The 23182-nt window shown below is 25.8% G+C and overlaps 1 pseudogene; it reads right to left on the bottom strand.

Moving 5' to 3' along the window:
* Positions 1-7065, bottom strand: LOC114184406 (annotated as a pseudogene).
* Positions 7066-23182: the final 16117 nt, after the last annotated feature.

Raw genomic sequence — 23182 nt, forward strand, 5'->3', positions numbered from 1 at the left:
TCAGTGATCCACATATTTCTCAAAATTGGTGTGGGACCGCATGGTATACTCTGCAACAAGTTGTGAAAAAGATGAAGACTTGTTCTCTAGCAATGTTGTTAGGGTGTCATACTCCTCAATAAGTCCTGCAGTAATGTCTAACCACATCAGACAACAAAAACATGATGAATATCAAAGTTCTATGAAGAATGACATCATTTCCTGACCTTGACTAAGAAGCAGAACCATGTCACTGTCAACAACCGAAGTTATTCTATGTGCAATGGTGATGACTGTAGAGTTAGAGAAATGTTGCCTAAGAGTCTGCTGAATCAAATTATCTGTAGCTGTATCTACTGATGCAGTGGCTTCATCAAGCACCAAAATCTTGCTTTTCTTCAGGAGCACCCTGCCAAGGCACACCAACTGCCTCTGACCCATACTTCAATTCTCACCATTCTCAGTAACTACAACATCAACTTCCATATTAGAAACAACTTTAAAGTTTCTTCCTAAACACTTATATAAGCAGAAAACAAGAAGGAAAACTGAAAGAAAATAAGTACTTCCTATAAACTAAACTAATTTTAACTTAATACAAAAAACTTGTTCTACTTATCTTTCTACAGGTATTTATGGAAAACTTAATGTGATCAAGGTTCAAAGACAAACCTGTGGAGTCTAGCTTCCCTTCTTTATTTCTAACTTCATCTCCAAGTTGGCACTTATCCAGGGCCTATTTAAAAGAATGTAAACAAGTGAATGAACGCAACACAAAATACAAAATCGAAGAACAAGTAAAAGTATAATCTTTTGGAGAGACCTTAGTGTGTCTATATCTGTTCATAAATATAAACCAACCCACCTCCCAAATTTGTTCATCAGTGTATTCTTCCAGAGGGTCTAGATTATTTCTCATAGTTCCTTCAAACATTGTTGGATCCTGTGGAATAATGCTTAGTTTAGACCTCAAATCATGAAGTCCAATTGAAGAGATGTTGATGTTGTCAATCATGATCTGACCACAGGTAGGCTCAACAATTCTGAAAAGTGTTTGAATGAGGGTGATGAAGCCCAGACACGGACACGGACACGACACGGACATGGACACGGGGAAGCGTCTAAATCGAAAAAATGTAAGACACGGACACGTATATATATATATATATATATAACAATTACAATTCATAGTCTAAAAAATTGAAAATTAATATTTATATAAAAAACAATCCACCAATTATACTTCATGATCTAATAGAAATCAAGATAAACAATTATAAAAGAAACAAAGTCTAGCAAAAGAAAAACAAAAAAAAAACGTAAGTAAATCATGATGTTTAACTCTCATATTTGTTCATCTTCATTGAAAAATGCTTCTTCTAATTCTGGTTCATCAAGAGATAGGCTAGCAATCTGAAGAATTCCGCTGTCTTCCAATGAAAAGTCATCTCCTCCAATATCTCACAATTTAGTTTCCTCTTCTCTATACTTTGAGGAGTTTCTTGAGAGAAGACGGAGATTACTATGGATAAATACTAAATCTTCTGCCCTTTTGGGAGTCATCTTATTCCTTCTTCCTCTAAGAGCTTTTTTGCAATGACTATGTGTTTCGCTCACTAAATCTCAAGGTTTCTTTCTTTTACCTCTAACTGATTTCTTTTTCTTTGTATATTTTGTAAATCTCTGTATGTATTTATAGAACATGTATAAGGTTTTTGTTATTAAAAGATGAGATATAAAGATATTCAAATAGATATATTTGAGGATTATTTTGTTAAAATTTTTAGTTTTAATTCTATATAATTTATTAAGATTTTTAGTTAAGATTATTTATATATTTATCTTTATTTTTTTATATATAAAGTAATTTATTTATATTTATTTGAAATATGGAACATGTATCTAGTAATTTATTTATATTTATTTACGTATAAAAAATGAAAGATGTTATAGATTAAAATTAATTATAATATAATATATTATATAATGATAAAACAAGTTAAAATCTCTTTAAATAAAATATTTTAAGAAAATTTTAGATAAAGTGAAATCTGAACAGATGTATTTCTTTTCAGATTTTTTTGTTTTGCTTAACTTTCCCTTTCCTATCTTCTATCTTCCCTTCTCCTCTCCGCGAATTTGGTTGCAATTATGCAACAGGCAACTCTGCAAGGCGTCCACGTTCCACTTTTTCAGCACCACAAACGTTTCTTTTCTGCATCGAGAGAGAAGGCCGTGTCCGGCAAAAAAGAAGCTTCTGACACCGTGTCGTGTGCGCTTCCGGCAAGTGTCCGTGTCCGGTGCGCCTCCGACGCGGGGAAGCGTGGCTCCGACGCCGTGTCGGAGCTTCATATACCACTTCCTGTTCTTCCAACAATGCCGATTTTTAATCCTCCACCGAACTTACATGTTATTCCACGCAACACCAGTGGAAGATGTGGAGCATAACGAACCTGTATCATGGAAAGCACATCATTGCAAACATAGCAAATATATCATGCAGAAGTTATGCTATTGCTATGAAATATGTTGGCACAAGTTTTCTGTATCAGAAACTAACCACTAAACATTCAGGAAAAGAAAAACTTAGCATGAGTTTTATAAATCAATTGGCAGAAAATGAAAGAAAACAATAGTACAAAACTATAAACATACAAATAGTAGCTGAAACTACCTGCAAATCTTGTATATCAACCTCGCCATATGATGGCCAAGAAGGGTTGGGTCGATCTTCTTCTACAGCAAGGGGAGGCTTACTAGGAATACAAGTATATTGAAGCATTCTTTCTACTGATATAATTTTGTTCTCTATGTTGCACATATTCCATATCACCCAAGCTTGTATCGCGTTCAAATTAAGTTCATATGTAACAACTAAACCAGCAATGCCTTCAAAGAAAGTGGTACGAAAGGGAAACAATTATGTTGAATTCCATGTTGATTTTGACTTGTAACAGTACAAGATTGGAATATATATACCTGGATCAATGATTTTCGGTGGAATAGATATTAAGACTAACAAGGAAAAGGCAAATGTGATTGAAGACAGCATATCTAAGCGGAAGCGCAACCATTCTATGGTAGCACTAATACTGAAGTTTGGCCGACAATACGCATCAGTCAGTTTCATATTTGTCTCTCTAAATCTTGACTGATGGTCATAGCTTCTGATGGTTGAAGTACCAGAAATTGTCTCAGCCAAGTGTTGAATGATTGGGGCTTTGCAGAGTCCAATTAAACGTGATAGTTCTCGAGGTGATGGTACATAGTATTGCTGCAGAATTATAAATTTTTTAGATGTTTGCCATGATATCATACAAAATGAATAATGGAGTCAATTTTGCAGAATATATCTGGTACATATTCTGCGTGTGAAGACATTATTTGTCACCTTGTTACCAAAGAACACGATCCAATGAGTACCTGATACAATATGCCGACAGCTATTACAAGTATAAAGACAATGAAAACCTGCCATGCAACCTGAGACATCACTGCTATAATTCCCAGAAGTTGGATCGTAGAGAAGGCAAGTGAGGCCATTTCATGAGGAATGCATGTATACACTGCACTTTGGTCAGTTGAAGCCTAAAAAGGAAAAAACATTGAAAAAAGAGAGGTGACAAAGTATTCTATAATCTATAGTTGTTCAAAAACAACAAACAAACTAAGGAGAAAAAAAACACAACAATCTAAAACACAGAAAGACAAAACTTGAAAGAATGTAAACATACTTTGCTAAGTACTCGGCCACATGGAGTGGAATCAAAAAATGACATTGGAGCACGGAAAATGCAGAAGTGCATTTTATTGAAGAGTATGGTAGCTGTCTTATAACCTGTTGTGGCTAGAAGCATTGCTCTGATAAGGACACAGAAAGAACTTGCAGTAGCCAAACCAACATAGACTCCTATAATAGTCATTTCTTCAACACGTGGTTGCACATGCGTTGAGATAGGAGTGGCCCAAGCCATCCAATAATTGCTTCCTATTTGAAGAGCTTGAAAAAGAATCTGAGCCAGCAATATGAAAGGTACCAAAGCTCCACCATATGCGGTTGTGATATAGTTCCAATAGACTGAAAACCCAACTCTACCTTTCTCCCTTTCTTCTTCTCGAACAAGCTGACCTTGTGGTTCACTTTGGGTGTGTGTTTCCCCATTTTGAACATCTTTGTTTGCCTCTTTTTCTTTAGAATCATGTGTGCCAGAGACATTTGCTTCTTGTTTTAAGGTACTTGTTTCATTAGATGTTGTCACTACATCCAATGAATCTAGAGTAGATAGAGCTTTTTTGTGTGCACCAACTAGTTCCATAAAACCAGTTCCACTATTAAGTAGATCAATATACTTTCCAGATTGAGTAATTCTCCCATCTTTCATGACCTAACAACAAAAGATGACATTATGGAACTAAAACAAAAAACAAAAAAACACATCTCTTTTTGCGTTATTGACAATAAAATTACATGAAATGCTCACCAATATAAGGTCAGCGGCAGGTAAGAACTCCACCTGATGAGTGACATAAACCACTGTTTTTTACTGTAAATGACCCAGCAAGCATTCCTGTAGTACACAAAAAAAAGCACTCACTGGAAATTAATAATTCTAGTCTCGTGCTTTGGAAAGAACTGCACGTAAAAGAGTTAAACCGAGGACTATTTGCATTTCATAGGTGCAAGCAAAATATCATAGCTCATATTATATTGCACATTGCACATAATAAACAAATGATGAAAACCTTAAACAGGTGAGAGCCTGTATGAGCATCCACAACGTTAAAAGGATCATCAAATAGATATATATCAGCATCTTGGTACAGAGCACGTGCAATTTGAATTCTTTGTTTCTGTCCACCACTCAAATTGATTCCACGTTCTCCTACAATTGTCTGATCACCAAAAGAAAAAATCTCCAGGTCCTTCTTCAGGGAACAATCTTCAAGTACCTTCTCATACCTTTCCCTATCCATGTCTTTACCAAACAAAATATTATCCTCTATGGTGCCACTTTGTATCCATGGAGACTGAGCAACATAAGCATTTGTTCCGCAAACCCTAAGATTGCCTGATATCTTAGGTACTTCTCCCAATACACAAGAAAGTAAACTAGACTTGCTTGATCCAACAGCACCACAAACAGCAACCTTCATCCCATGAAAAACTTTGAAGTTTATGTTTTGCAATGTTGGGATAGGGGAAGATAAATCCCAAGAGAAGTTTCCATAAATTACTTCAATTGTTGTATCCGAACTTCCCTGAGGAAGCTTCTCTACAACATCAGACGGTAAGTCATCAAGCCTGAGAAATGATGAAATCCTATCTAGAGAAACTTTAGTTTGTGCTATCATAGAAATTGTATCAGGAAGGCCAAAAATGACCTGTTGAAGAATCCAGAATGTTGCAAGTGCAGACAAGATCTTCCCTGCTTTAAGGGGTATCCCTAGAAACATAGAAGTGCCGAAAGTAACGACAGACACAAATGTGGGTGCACCCCAAAACACAAATATGGTCATGGCTGACGTATAAACAAAGCTTTTTAACCAGCCTTCCTCAGTTTTCCTGAGGTCAGTTATTTTTTATAGAAACTTCATTTCCCAACCTTGTAGTTTGAGGATCCTCATACTCCGCAAAATCTCGGATGTGGCCTTCATTCTAATATCTTTTGACTCCATCAACTTTTTTTGATACTTCTCTTGCAATGACCCCAAGGGAACATTTGCCAACATAACAACAACGGTTGCAATGAGAGTGGCCACGGAAGCAATGCCAAGGCTTTTATACAAAATCATTAAGGCCAATGAGACTTGCAGCACCACCAACCACAAATCATGCATGTACCAACTGAAGACACCAACTCTTGCAGCATCAACAGTCATGAAATTGATTATTTCCCCAGAAGTGTGGCCCTGCTTTGATTGACAAGAAAGTGTGAGAACCTTATTGTAGATCATCGCAATAAGCAGTGCTCGAATTCGAATTCCAATCTGCTGAAACCTGAAGAACAATTGCCTTTGAGAGAGGCACTCCACAATTTTTGCAAAGAAAAAGGCAGAAACCAAAACATAACCCTGGTTTTGTCGTTGTCCATCAAGATACTGAACAAAATCATCAATAAGGTAAGGACCAACATAAGAAGCCACGGTGCTTAACAATGAAAGAAAAGCTGTGAACAGAATTTCCTTCCACGCTAACATTACTAAACTCTTCACCAGCTTAAGCGTGGTGAGACTGTTAATGGCATTTGCACCATAATCAGCCTCAAGTTTATCTCTGAATCTAGGAAAAACACCAGCCACACTGTCTCTGTTGTCTAGCTGAGGAACATCCTCAAGGTCCAAGGTTTTCTTGTAGCCACCAGCCACAAGAGAACCCACCCAAGAGAAAGTGAGAATGCTAAACACTCCAGCATGTGAGTAAGGAGTAACATTGTCCCCACCCTTGGTCTCTCTTGCATCACCATTCAAAAGAGGTTCCTCAATACCGTTGACGTGAACCGTTCTTTTCACAAAGTACCCGACGTAACAAAACAAAAAGCCCGCACAGGTGGACACAACATCGTAAACCAATGACTGAGTTGGTATCTCGGTCACAACAACAATATCCACCATGAAAGAATAACAAGAAAAAACTAGATACAAGGTGCACCAAACTCTGAAGATGAATGAAAACCTGAACCTTGTTTCACCAGAACCGGAAAAGAAGAACCCTTTGTGCAAGGAAACGTAAACAACACCCCAAGCAAGTGTTTTGAGAGCCAAATCCAAAAGGGTCATAAACTTTTGTTCTGACCACCCACTTGCATACCAGTAGAAGTAATTGAAGAAACAGAGAATGAAACTGAAAGCAGAAACACCAAGAGAACAAAACAGGGTCATTTTGAAGATGGTGTCTCTGTCATTGGGTTTCTCTTCCTCCATAGAGCCTTCTTCCCTGGTTTGTGCAGTGAATGTCATTTTGTTCCAAAGCCATGACACCAAAGCTGATACCAACAACAGACAATGGAGGGAGGCGGATAAGACGTTAAGGAAAACGGGGTTGAGGAGAAGAGGGTGCATGAGGAGATGAACAACGTTGTAGTTCATGCAGTCACAATGTACAATGAAAATGGAAAAAATGAGTGAAGATGAAATTGAAAGGTACAAAGTAGAAAGTTGTATGCAGAGAAGAAATAAAGGAAAACAGAGATAGAGAAAAGACAAAAAGAGTCAAAAGTGAGATGAGAATCCTTATTGAAGGAAGAGAAAGGAAGAAAGAACAGTAGAAGTAACAGATTCTGTTATACTATTTCGCTCCATATTTTCTAAGATATTTTTTATAATAAAAACAGAAAGATTTATTAATATAAATTATTTTATTATTCAATTTTTTTTATCAACAATAAAAAATATATTAATTGGGAACACTTGGATGTTTAAAATTACAGAAAGAGACCTAAGAAAAAAAAAGACACATAATCCCATTATTATGATAAACATCTAACAAAGTAGGAAATTCAACAAAAAGTTTCCATTATTATTGAGCTAGTCCTTCATATGAATTTTCCTACTTCCATTCGGGTAACACTTCAAACTTGCAAAAATAAACCTTTTAAGGAGACTCTCTTCGGCCAAAAAAAACGTGTGAATCTCCTCTTTAAAAAAGAAAAAACAGTCTAAACTAAAAGTCTTAAAGTGGGGTTAGTGCATGTATATGCAAAAAGGAACCTTTACAAAGTGTTCATAGGAAACTAGAAACTTTAAGTATCTAATGCAAACAAGAGGATAGCACCAATTCGAGTATGAAAATTTTGCTTTTGTTATTTTATTTGTAATCCATATCCAAGTCTTAATTTGGGTTAAATTAAACATCTCTTACAAATCTTTTTCAGAGTTCTTAAAAATTATATTATTTCTATGTGTCTAGATAGACCATACAATAGCTATCCACATACATTTTCAAGTTGTGTTGTCTTTATTATTTATGTGTTGGAAGTGTTTTTTTTTTTTTTGTATATTTTGATGTGCCATAACAATTCCAACTCATTTATCGCACAACTGTCATAATCTTTCTATTACAGTACAAATAAAGAATAAATGTTGTATTGATTCCTCCAACCTTCCACACATTACACACATAACATGTCACATTCACTTCTCTTTTAAATAAGTTGTCACGAGTTACAACTTTATTAATTAGTAGTTATATCTATTAATGCGTCAATTATAACCTATAATAAAATTTATTAACTACATATAATTATTTTTTATATCATTCTTATGATAAAAATTGTGATAATAAAAAATAATAAAATTATTATTGTTATTATTATTTTAATTATAAAATTAAATATGAATAATTTTTTTAGTTTTATCGTATAAGAGGATGACGTGACGTGCGTATAAGAGGATGACAACTGTGGTTGAATTAAAGACTGTGTGTGGTTTTCTTGTTTTGTTAAGAGAAGAGACCAAGTCAACAAAAAAACGCCTTTGTTTTACGTGGAAAAGTACCAAAATGGTTATTAACATTACCACAATTTTTTACCTCCTAAACCACTAAAACAATCAACGATGATGTTATGGGATTCATGTTAACTACTGCCACCACATAAATAACTAAGAGCTATGTCTTAATCCATTTTTGAAGTTTGCTGATATTTATTTTTAAGAATACATAAATTTGTATAATTCCCATTGTTCCAAATTAAATAATATTTTTAATATTTGTTGGTCCTTACCTTATTATTTGAGGATTAAAAGTCTATATAAAAATGTCATAACAAAAGAGAGCAACATTTATCTCCCAACTCAAACTGGTTCTTTATGATATTATTATTCATATTTGTTTTATTGTAGGTATGATATTCATTTGGTGCTGGAATATTATATAGGAGAAATCATTCATTATGATAATTAATGATTATTCATAAATGCTACACCAGTGAAAAATTATTCAATCAAAGTGTTGTTGTGTTTGAAACAAAGTCCAAGTAAAACTCAACTACTCATAAAACTCAAACGTTCGATTATACAATACAAAGAATCATCAATCTCGTAAACCAAATCATCCACCTACTCAATGAAATTCTCATTCAAATTTCGAGCTTCGAGGTGACCAACACATTTTATGCCATATTAATTATTTAGCACATAAATGTTCATTCTTAACTTAATTTTGGTAAATGAACCACTAATTACTTAAAAGTTACCTTAATTGTATATATTTTCATTAATGTTAAATAATTTTCGTTGTATACACATAAATTCTCATCAGATTATAATAGAAGAATGTGGCAAACTTTAAAATCTCAATTTTGTTTTCCTAACTATACATGACAATAATTTAGAATGTCAATCTTAACCAAGAAAACCAAATAAAAGTAAAAGTTTCAACTTTGAGTACTTTTTTTTTTTAATTCAAAATCTTAAACTCAGAGGAAATTCAAAAAATGACCTACTTTTTTATATATAATATTTTTTAAATAATGTTAACGTAAATTTAACGTAAAAGATAAAATTGATTCTATTTAAAAAATATTGTGAATCAATTTAGTAAAATAAAAAATATAATAACCAAAGTGAATTACCACCAGAGATCAAATTATTAATTAAATCATGTTTATGTTTTAATTACCATTTTGCTTAGCAAAACAAAATCACTTTAGATAGCAATAACCAATTTAAGAAGCAATTCATTAATGAGCAAAATTATGGAGATTTGAAAAACTCAACAAGCTAATAAACTTAAAATTGATTGGGCTTCTGCATTGTATAACTTCTACAATATTGTACAATATATATATATATATATATATATATATATATATATATATATATATATATATATATATATATATATATATATATAAACACACAATTATTTTTTCATTTTTTTTAAGTTTAGATTTTTCCTTTTAGATTTCCAAATTTCTATCAATTCATTGTTCTTTACTAGCTTTCTTCTGCATTTGGAGCACTTTCAGATTCAAAAATCTAATGTCCTTTTTTTCTTTTCAATTTCTAATCAATTAATTTTTTTCCTTGTTTTCTTTACTTTTCAATCATGCAATTTAATTTTCTACACTTTATTGCTTTCTTTATCACTTTCACGTATTTTTAGGTTAATTTTCTGATTTAAATCTTGGTTCATTGGTTGAGATTTGATCTTTTATCATTCGAAATGTTTAAATTTGAATGTTCTTGAAGAATAATTGATTTTGTTTGGTAAAATTCTTTCGATTACATATAGAATTGAGTTTAGAATTACGTTGTTATTTTTTCTTGAATTGAATTCATAACTCTAATTTAAGTACAATTGATCGATTCTAGTAACTATTTAAAATTTGAATGTTTGAGAGAATTCGTGTAGGTACTATTTTGTGGTCACAAATTGTTGTAAAATTTAATGATACCCAACAAACTAATAAAAAAAAAAGATAAAACCCATTACTTAAATTCTATACCTAGACATTACAGTAATCAAAACCTCATAAAATCTAAAAACCTAATTTTAAAATTGAAATTCAAAATAAAATAAACGTCAATATTTCTTATGAATACTATATAAGTTAATTCATAAATTTGTGTGCATGTTGTCAAAATACTGGAAGATCTTTAATTAATTAGTTATTAATCAAACTCTATTGATATAATTTTTTTCAAAAATATATAATAATCTTTTATAACCCAACCATTATATTATATAACAAAACTAGGGATGTCAAAAAAATCCGTACCCGCGGGTATTCGCGGATAAAATCCGCAACGGATAGGAAATGGATATTAAAAATGGATACTCGCTACCCGTGGGTATGGATATTTTTGATACCCGCATGTTAACGGGGCGGGTACGGATATCATAGTATCCGTATCCGTGGATACCCGTACCCGTTAAACTTTAATTCAAAAAAATTATTACCCCACAAATAAGTCAAAACATTACGAGTCTTCATTATATTAGTAAAAACTTTAATTCAAAAAATTTATATATATATATATATATATATATATATATATATATATATATATATATATATATATATTAGTAAAAACATTATGAGTCTTCATTCAATAATGGTGGTCAGATTCTTACCCCACAAATGAGTAAATTACTTCCATATACTGTGGAGGCATTGATGTGTCTCTAAGACTGGTTATGGACCAATATGGAAGGTAATGAAATTAACATTTTTACTTAGATATTTTAATTAAGTGATTGTTAGAAATTTTTACTGAACTCCTTATGTTTTAAGGCTCTTCTAGATTAAAATTGGACAACATGAAACTTTATACAATGTTGCAAGAGGTGGATATTGATGAAGTTAGTAATTTCTTTAATATTTTATTCAAAAATAAACTACAATATAAATTGGTAGTGATTTTTTATTTGTTTGTTTTTTAAGAATCAATCGGAGAAAGGGAACTTGTTGATCCAAACAATAATTATGGTTAAATAATTATTTTTTTAAATATTTTTGTAAATACCCGCGGATACCCGTGGATACCCGCGGATATGAAAAAAATAGACGGGTACCCGCATAACGGATACCCGACGAATATGGGTACGGATACGGGGCGGATATTTATTCAGCGGGTAGGGTACGGGGGAACTACTACCCGTACCCTACCCGCCCCGTTGACATCCCTAAACAAAACAATCATACATCTATAATAAAATAATATAACATAATAAAAATCTATTAATCTTTTTGAATATATATATATATATATATATATATATATATATATATTGTTAATTTTTACGTTGTTATTATTATTATTCAATAACTAAAAATTTATATAAGAACACCTCCATAAAAGGGAGTGGTGTTTTATTTCTCAATTCACTCCCCACTTTTATACTATTACCTTTAGTATTTTATTTTATTGACTTAAACATCGAAAAACATTCTACAAATCAACATTCATATCGTTAATTCTATAAGAAAAAATGATATTTTAGGAGTGATAGTGATTTAAAAATAGTAAAATTTGATTATGTTAATATTAAAAAGTTTTAGTATAAATAGTTTTATTATAAACGAGTTTTTTAAAACATACAATCTTTTTAGAAATCACACTTTTATAGAGTTCTCTGACTTATCTCTAAGAGTTCTGAATTCCCGTTCTTTACTCGCCTGATTGAATATCTGAGACCATAGGAGTGATTCTCGTGACAAACTCTTCAATTTGAATCGATCAGCTTTTCCATTCACGTAAGTTAAGTTTCAACCCTTTTTTCTTGGTCTTCTTCTAGTTTTTGTTGCATGTGAGACTTTTCTGCTTGCATGTGTCCTTTTAATCTTCTATATGAGTCTCTGTTGATTAGTGATCATAACGGTAGGTCCTAATCGTTCTTGTGATGTTTCTATGTGTAGATAGTTTGGTGTTCCAAAAGTTATTTGGGTTGTCTTTTACCGGTAAGGGAAGCTAAGTTTATGATGAATTTTTGTGTGAACTAATCATCTTGGTAGTTAATTGTGGTGTGTTGAATTGATAAGTTGTATGTTGACTTGTTTGATATTTAATTTATGTTTGGTCTTGATTTGGGGAAAAGTTTGAATATGTGTTTTGAGTGATTGAGTATTAGTTTTGAACTCTCTAAAACCACTTAGAATAAAAAACACTAAAGGAAATGTACTCAATTAGTCAATTTCACAAGATCAATTTTTCCAAAATTGTTGTTTCTGATACACCGTCGGGCATTATTACAATGTCATCGGATGTTAGGCCATTGACTTGGTGCGGTCGGGCACAACTTTTGGATCGTCGAGCGTTGGAAGTCAGTGGGTTCCAAGGGTTGAGCGTCGGGCGCGACTTTTCCCAGCACTATTTTTCTAGTTTGTATCCTCTTGGTAAAATGAAGATTCGTACTTCGTTAACTATCGTTCGAGCTAAAATTTTAACAAATAATCATAAACACACAATCTTTCACTTTGACTTATGGGATCTTTATTTTGAAGTTTGTGATCAGATAAATAATGTTCACTGTTTTGATATACTTTATGTATATATATGTTCACTGTTTTGATATACTTTATGTGTGTGTGTATATATATATATGTATGTATGTATGTATATGTATATAGTGGCAGATCTTGACTAAAATTTATGGGGTAGCCAAAATAATATAATTAGAATTAATATATTTAACATTACTGTCATTATAAAAGAAACTACACTATCTAAATGATTATTCATCGTTTTTTCATATTCTTGCACTTATCAAATAATTCAATCATAACTAAATTTTTCAGCTATTTTTTTTTCAATATAAATAACCATATTATCGGCAAAATATTCATTTTCCATTTTACTACTGTGCACAGATCGATTCAAAAGTCATCACAAACATTTTATTTTATTGTTATACGATGAACAACCATATTGTCATATTTTAATCTTCACTCCTCTTTTATGAATTTAAAAAAAATGAATTTATTCTCTTTTTTTTCATCAATATACATATTTGAAAAACAAGTTTAAGACTAAAAATCAATTTATCATAATATAATAAATAATTGATAGACATAATTACTTAAAAAAAATTATGATAATCAACTAACAATTAAAAATTGTCTATAAAAAATATCATAATACATTACTTGCTCTTCTATATTCATATAAAAAAATGAATATACAAAAATGTTATAAGATAAAAAATAGTGCTAAAATTAAACAAGTATTTCACTACTAAGTGAAACAAGAGAAAATTATATTTTCTTAGAAGATATAAAAAATGAGGGCAGAGATACTGAGTTTTTGTTTTTTTTTTTCTTTGGTAATAAAAGAAATCAGGTAAGGGTGACAAATGAATACAACATGTAAAAAACTAAAAAGACAATGAAAATAAAAATTAAAAAATTATCTTAATAATTTTTTCTTTATTATATTTAATTTTATATTTTACTATTTATTAATATTAAATGTAGTAAAAGAAATAAAAAATACCAAATAAATTTTCATTAATTTTTCAATATACTACTACCTAATTTAAAAAGATACATATAATTTAAAGAATCGAAAAATATACATACTTTAAAAAATGTAAACACAAATATATTTAAAAAATTAAAAAAAAAGTTAAAAAAATAAAAATAAAAATAAAAATAAAAAAATGAAAAAGTTTGGGGTTGTGGCCCCCACATGCTCTGTATATATATATATATATATATATATATATATATATATATATATATATATATATATATATATATATATATATATATATATATATTTACATGTACATATGCATATGTTTGATATTTTAATAGAATGTGATGATTTATAGAATATGATGAATGAGTTGTGTATGATTGTTTAGCATGAGGAATTTGGTGTGAAATCATGATTTATGAGAAGTGATGAGGTTATAAGTGTAAAAGTGAATCAGTGGAATGAAATGGTTAAGGTTGAATTACATCCTTGTTTTGAGTCTTGGCTTATAAGGAAGAAGTGCAGTCCTTACCAGTAGATTGTTACGCATTGGTTACAGATATGTGTTGATCAGAAGTTATCCTATACTCTTTTAGTTTTACAAACTCATATAGAGTGTTGTGACCTAGGTAGTGAGAGTTCATGGGGGTTTTATGGCACTTAAGGGTGGGATCACTAATCTGGTGATGTCATAAGTAACTCACACTGTTGAGAGGAAATTAATTCATGTTGGTTAGGCCAACTGGAGCTAGGGCCTATGTCGCAATCCACTTTTATGACAGATGTACAACTTATATATGAGGCAATGCATAAATCCGGATAAATGAGTCTAGATAGTTTGTAATTGTATGCTTGATATTTTTTTATGAATGTTTTAAATATGCTATTTTATGATGTAATAAGTTAACTATTATATGATTATTTCTCTTATAAACTAGCTTACTCCCTTTTGTTTGTTGTTTGTATGTGTTGTGTTCTTCCTTTTCAATGATAACATTATTGGTGTGAGCAGATGAAGATACAAGTGTAGAGGCACATCTTGATGTTGAGAAGTCAGTTGTCTGGACGACGAACGACTTTAAATCATGTTAGGTATAATATTGTAATAGGATCCTGGTATAATAACTTGAGAATGTGTGAGTGGTATTACTATAATCTTATATTGTAAAAGTATACTAAATTACGATATACAATTGTTTATCTATCTTCTAACTATTCTTAATGAAATGTTTTATTTTAGTAGTATTAAGATATTAAAATGAGATGTTACACATTTAATGTTTAAATATCTTTCGGCAGATTGCATGGTAACAATTTATCCAACAACATTTCATATTTAAGTAGGAACATGCCATGATATATTTAAAGTCTTAAAATTAACAAGTAAAACTATAAATTTCACAATTTCAAATATGAAGAATTCAATTTTGTAATATTTTATAATTTAGATGTGATATAATATTAAAATTAAGTTATATTGTAATGATAAATAATTTTTGATAAAACTCCTTAGTTCGTTCTGTTTAAAAATAAATTTTTAAATTCCTTAACTTTTCGTTATTTATTTTTTAATGAAACTAGTCTATGACTTTTTTTGTTTTTTTTTAAATAATATAATTGATATTATATTTATTTAAATAAATTTAAAAATATTTATTTATTTATTAAAAATACTAATAACAATATTAATAATAATTATAAGTTTTTAAGAGATGAAAAATTTATTTAATAAAAATATATAGTATAATAATATTTTGGTTAAAATACCTTTTTGGTCCCAATTTTCGTCAAATTTTTTCAAATAAGTTCTAATTTTGGTTTGTGTTCAAATAGGTCCCAATTTTGTTCAATTGGGTCTTTTTTTACTAACACCGTTTAAATCATTAGCGGCCATGAACAGTGACTGCCATGTGTCACTTTGTGGTTTTTTTGAATTATTTATTTATTTTTTTTTTAATTTTTTATTTTTTTTTTAATTTTTTTAAAATGTACACGTCTCAATCCAATAGCGTGTCACGTGTCACTTTGGGGTTTTTTTGAATTTTTTATTTATTTTATTTTATTTTTTTTAATTTTTAAATGTCCACATGTCAAGCGTGCCACTTGTCAAAATCAATGTTCTATATTCAATTTGGTTCCTATATTTGTTATTTTTGTTCAATTTAGTCCAAATTTTGTTAACATAATCAATTTGGTCTCAATCAAAGATGTGACCAAATTTAATTTTTATATCAAAGTTATAATGATATGAATTTTAAATACATTATATAAAAATATTTAATAAAAAATGTGAATTTTAATATAAAAATTAAATTTGGTTTCAATTTTGAGAGGGACCAAATTGGTTAATGTTAACAAAAATTGGGACTAAAAAATAACAAATATAGGGACCAAATTGAATATAGAACATTGACTTTGACACGTGGCACGCTACTGGGTTGACACGTGGACATTTAAAAAAAATTTAAAAATAAAAAATAAAAAGTTAAAAAAAAATCACAAAGTGGCACGTGGCACGCTACTAGGTTAACACGCGTATATTTAAACAAATTTCAAAAAAAATTTAAAAAAATTCAAAAAAACCACAATGTGACACGTGGCAGTCATTGTTCATGGTCGTTAATGATTTAAACGGTGTTAGCAAAACAGGACCCAATTGAACAAAATTGACGAAAATTTGGACCTATTTGAACACAACACAAAAATTAGAACTTATTTGAAAAAACTTGACGAAAATTAAGACCAAAAAGATATTTTAACCTAATATTTTTTATAATTAAAAAAACACTTATAATAATAAATACTATCAATAATAATAATAATAAAAATAATAATGATAACAATAATACACACTAATGATGATAATAATAATAATAATAATAATGAATTTATGTTAAAAATATTAATATAAATATTAATACTAATTTTAATGTTAATAACAATGATCTATAATTATATAAAGAGATACGTCAACAACAAAACAAATAAGAGATCCAAGTAATTGAAATATGATCCCGAAGTAAATCAGAGTAAAATGTGTATTGACTATAATAATAATAATAATAATAATAATACTAATACTAATAATAATAATAATACTAATAATAATAATAATAATAATATCACTACCACTACAATATTATCCCGTAATGATAAAAAGAAAAATAATAATAATACAACAACTACATATATGAAAATATACACATTTTGGTGTCTTCTTTTGTTTTTACAATTTTATCCTCTTAATTATTATTTTTCAATTTAAATAATTATTCATTATAAAAAATCATTTTTCAGTTTTATTATTTTACTAATTTTAGTAACTACTTTTTGAATTAATTATTCATATGTAATATAATGATAAATCAACAACAAAATAAATAAAAAATGCAAGTAATTAGAACCCATAGTAAATAAAAATAAAATGTATGTCTAATTATTATAATAATAATAATAATAATATTATTATTATTATTATCATGTAGTGATAAAAAAAACCATATTAATATAACATATATATATATATATATCCTATTTTTTTATAATTTTATCCTCTTAATTATTATTTTTTAAATTTAAATGTTTATTCATAACAAAAAAATTACTTTTTAGTTTTATTATTTTACTAATTTATTAACTACTCTTTTAAGTTCAACTAATTACTCGTATGTAAAGATAAATCAACAACAAAACGAATAAAAATACAAGTAATTAGAATATAATCTCGTAGTAAATAAAAGTGAAATGTGTATTTAAATTCTACAATTCAAATAATAATAACACTAAGATTGATATTAATATAATAATATTATTAATATTATTTAAAATAAAAATGCAAAAATAGTAATAATTATTGTTATTATATTCATATCAATACTAATACTAATTATTATTTTTTAAACTTAAATTATTATTCATAATAAAAAAAATTACATTTCAGTTTTATTATTTTACTTATTTTAGAAACTACTTTTTTGAATTCAACTAATTGCTTATATATATAAAGATAAATCAACAACAAAGCAAATAAAAATGTAAGTAATTAAAATAAATCTTGTAGTATATAAAATTAAAATGTATATCCTAATACAATATTTCAAATAATAAAAATGCAAGTAATTAAAACATAATCTTGTGTCAAAATTGATATAATAGTAATAACACTAATATTATTTATGATAAGAATAGTACTAATAATAATAATAATAATAATAATAACAACAAATAATAATAATAATAATAATGTTAATAATAATAATAATATTACAACAAGTAATACTTCTAATCGTAGTATATAAAAGTAAAATGTGTATCTAAATATTATAATTCAAATAATAAAAATATAAGTAATTAAAATATAATCCCGTGTCAGAATTGAAATAATAGTAATAACACTAATATATTTTATGATAAGAATAGTACTACTAGCAATAATAATAAATAATAATAATAATAATAATAATATTACTACAACTAATACTTCTAATAATTTGTATAATAATAAAATTAGTATATAATAATAATAATATTATTATTTAATATCAATACTAATTCTAATTATTATTTTTTAAATTAAAACGATGACTCATAATAAAACTTACTTTTTAATTTTATTTTTCACTAATTTTAGTAATTACTTATTTGAATTCAAGTAATTAGATGTAAAGATAAATTAACAGTAAAGTAAATTAAAATACAAGTAATTAAAGTATAATCTGAAATAAATAAAAGTAAGATATGTATGTAAATACTACAATATAATACTAACAATAGTAATATCACTATAATAATATAATAATAATAATAATTATTATTATATAAATATCAATACTAATTCTAATTATTATTATTTAAATTAAAATGATTATTTATAATAAAAATTACTATTTGATTTTATTATTTTACTAATTTTAGTAATTACTTATTTGAATTCAAGTAATTAAATGTAAAGATAAATTAACAATAAAACAAATAAAAATACAGGTAATTAAAGTATAATCCCATAATAAATAAAAGTAAGATGTGTATATAAATATTACAATATAATATTAACAATAGTATTATATTGTTAATAATAATAATAATAATAATAATAATAATAATAATAATAATAATAAAAAACGTAATATACTGTTAATAATGTTAATAATATGAATAATAATAATAGTAAGAATAATGTTAAGAATAATAATAAATAATAATAATAATAATATTATTATTATTAATATATATATATATATATAATATTTTTTTATTTTCTCTTTCCTTATATTAGTAATAATATAAATATATTATATATTAATATTTCTAATAATACTAACCATGTTATTACTATTAACAATATTGATAAATATAATAATAATAATAATAATAATAATAATATATAATATATAATATATAAAATTAATATGTAATAATAATAACATTAACCATAATAACAATACTAATAATTTCACTAAGTATTGATTTTCTATATTATAGTTAATAATAATAATAATTCTAGTTATTTCTTTCCATATTAATACTAATGACATATAAAAAAATAATATATTATATATTAATATTACAAATAATACTATATTAATATTTTTACTACCACTAATAATATTAATAAATTTAATTATAATAACAATCATATATAACAATATTAATATATTATATATTAATATTTTTAATTGTTAATAATACAAATAATAATAGTAATAAGAGTACTTCTACTATTACTAACGATGTTAATAATTTTAATAATAATAATAATAGCAATAATAAATAACAATCATAAAATAATAATAGATTTTCTATTACTACTTTTCAAATAATAATAATATTATTATTATTATTTAATAATAATATCAATATATTATATATTAATTAATATTACAATTATCACTACTAATTTTACTATTAAAATTATTAATAAATTTAATAATAACAATAACTATAATAATAGTAATAGTATTTTTCTAACTACTTATTTTACAATATTAATAATAACGATATATAATAGTAATACTAAATTTTGCTACTAATATCAACAATAATAATTTTACAACTACTAATGATATTAATAAGTTTAATACCAATAATAAAATTATTAAATTTTACTAATAATAATAATTTTATAACTACTAATGATATTAATAAATTTAATAATAATATCGATAATAATAAATTTTACTAATAATTTTAACAATAATCACTAAAAACACGGAATAACAATACTATAATAAAACTAATATATTATATATTAATAAGTTAAAATACTTCGTTGGTCTTTGTTTTCGTCACAAAATTTCAATTTGATCATTGTATTTTTATTAGTCTCAATTAGGTCCTCATTTTTGTAGATTAATATCAATTAGATGCTTTCCGTGAATAGAGAACTAACACCGTTAGGTAGGTGCCACGTGTCAACTACTCGTTTTTTTGAATGTTTTGAATTTTTTTGAAACTTTTTTGAATTTTTTTTTAAATTTTTAATTTTTTTAAAAAAATATTTATGCCTCGTGTCACGTATGTAGTGTACTACGTGTCAATCTAATATGGTGACACGTGTCAAATTATTGTATGAATCTCAATTTGATATTTATATTTGTTAATTTGATTTGAATCCTAAATTTTTTTAAAAGTTTTCAATTTCAGACATTTCAAATTTAGATCAAATTTTACTTTTATATAATGTTATGATTATTTTTATTAAAATTGATATTTTTATTAAATATTTTAATAATATTAATTGTATTTTAACCTATATTAATATTACTAATAATTCTAACGATGATAATAATACTCATAACCTTAGTAGTAATAAGATTAATATATTAATAATAACAATATTAAAGTAATACTAATAATTACAATATTAATCTACGTATTGATTTTCATATATTATAATTAAAAATAACAATAATAATATTTTTTTCTAGTTAATATATTATGCATTAATATTACAAATAAACTAACAATAATAATGTTACTAATAATATTATAAATTTTATAATAATAATCATGATATATAATAATAATATTATTATATATAAATATTGCTAATAGTAATAATTTTAAAATTTTTAATAATATTAATAAATTTTTCTAATAATTATAATAATAATTAGTAAAAGTATGTAATAACAATAACCATAATAATACTAATATATTATATATTAGTTTTACTAATAATTCTAATAATAATATTAATAATTTTACTATTAATAATGTTAATAAATTTAATAATAATAATAATAATATATCTTATATAATATTAATATATAGTAGTAATAATACTGATAATAATATTAACAATTTAACTATTAATAATACATATAATAATAATTATTATAACAATAATTATATTTAAAAATAATAATAAATGTAATATTAATTTGAATAAAATTTATATTAATAAAAATATTACTAATAAATATAAATAATAATAATAATACTTATAGTAATATCACATAATATAATAATAATAATTTTTGTAGTTAATATAATGTATATTACAAATAATATTAATAATAGTAATATTACTAATAATATTATAAATTTAGTGATATATAATAATAATATTGATACATTATATATTAATATTGCTAATAATAATAATAATAATAATAATAATAATAATTTTGTAACCTTTAATAATATTAATAAATTTAATAATAACAATAACAATATTAATAAATTTTCCTAATAATTCTAACAATAATCAGTAAAAATACGTAATAAAAATAGCCACAATAATACTAGTATATTATATATTAATTTTACTAATAATTTGAATAATAATAATATTAATAATTTTATCACTAATAATACTTACATTAATAATAATTATAATAATAATAATTATAATTATTATTATTATTATTATTATAATATTTAATAATAATAATTGTAATATTAATTTAATAAAATTTATAATAATAATAATAATATTATTATTATTAATTATAAATAATAATAATAATATTTATAATAATATCACATATAATAATATTCTTTATAATTAATATTATAATTAAAATCACAAATAAAAAAATTAAAATAAATTAGATATTGTAAAATTTGAATTCAAGTCCTTATAGACCAAACAATAAAAAAATTAACTAAATAATTATAAATATGTATGCTTGTCAATCAAAGAGACGGGTAATATAATAATTTTGCTAATATTTTCTTTTCTTAATATATATCATATATAATAGATAACGTACACTTATATTAAAAGATAACTTATTTAAAACATTTTTTATGAAGCGCTTTTACTGTAATATAATATACATATTTTTAATATAGAACTAGTTAATGTATAAATTATAAATTACCTTGCTTTAAAAATAATGTAATATATAATATACAATAATAACATACAAGAAAATAAAAACTAAAAAATATATATAATAGACAATATTTTAATATACAACTAATTTATATATTTATATATAAGTTAAAAATTACTTTCCAAAAAAAAAAATGTGAAATATTTTCTATAAACTAACTTAGAAATAAATTTTTAAATTCCTTAACTTTTCCTTATTTGTTTTTTAATGAAATAGCGTACACTAATATAAAAAAATATAACTTATTTAGAACATTTTTTTATGAAGTGCTTTTACTATAATATAATACATAATATACATATTTTTAATATAGGACCAGTTAATGCATAAATTATAAATTACATTGCTTTAAAAATAATGTAATATATAATATAATAATAATATAAAAGAAGAAAAAACTAAAAAAGTTATATGATATACAATTTTTTAATATACGACTTGTTTATATATAAGTTAAAAATTAATTTTTCAAAAAATAATGTAAAATATTTTCTATAAACTAACTTACATATAAATTATAATTTCTATAGAAAAAGCTATTTTCTTCTCTTACTAATGTTTATCAACAAATTTATTCACACATTTCTTTAATCGTCAAATTAATAGTATCCTCTAATAACTAAATTTGTTTAGTCACCATGTTATTAATGTAAAATGCTAAAGATTTTACTATATTATTTCAGGTTTACCAAGTGATTAATGTAAAGTATTAAAGATTTTACTAATCACTTTATTTTTGAAGTACTCAAACTCGACATTTTAATTTAGAGAAACAAATTAAATTCACTCAAACCAAAAATATACCAGTGTTGCTAATTACAGAATTTAATTGAACAGTTTCAACTATAATTGGAATTGTGACCAAATGAACAAGTAAAACATTCTTTAAAGAAAAATGGCATTTATAACCATGATATGAAAAACTGCACAAAACCAAACATAGA

Source organism: Vigna unguiculata, chromosome 5 (genome assembly GCF_004118075.2).
Source record: "Vigna unguiculata cultivar IT97K-499-35 chromosome 5, ASM411807v1, whole genome shotgun sequence".
In the NCBI taxonomy this organism is placed as follows: Eukaryota; Viridiplantae; Streptophyta; class Magnoliopsida; order Fabales; family Fabaceae; genus Vigna; species Vigna unguiculata.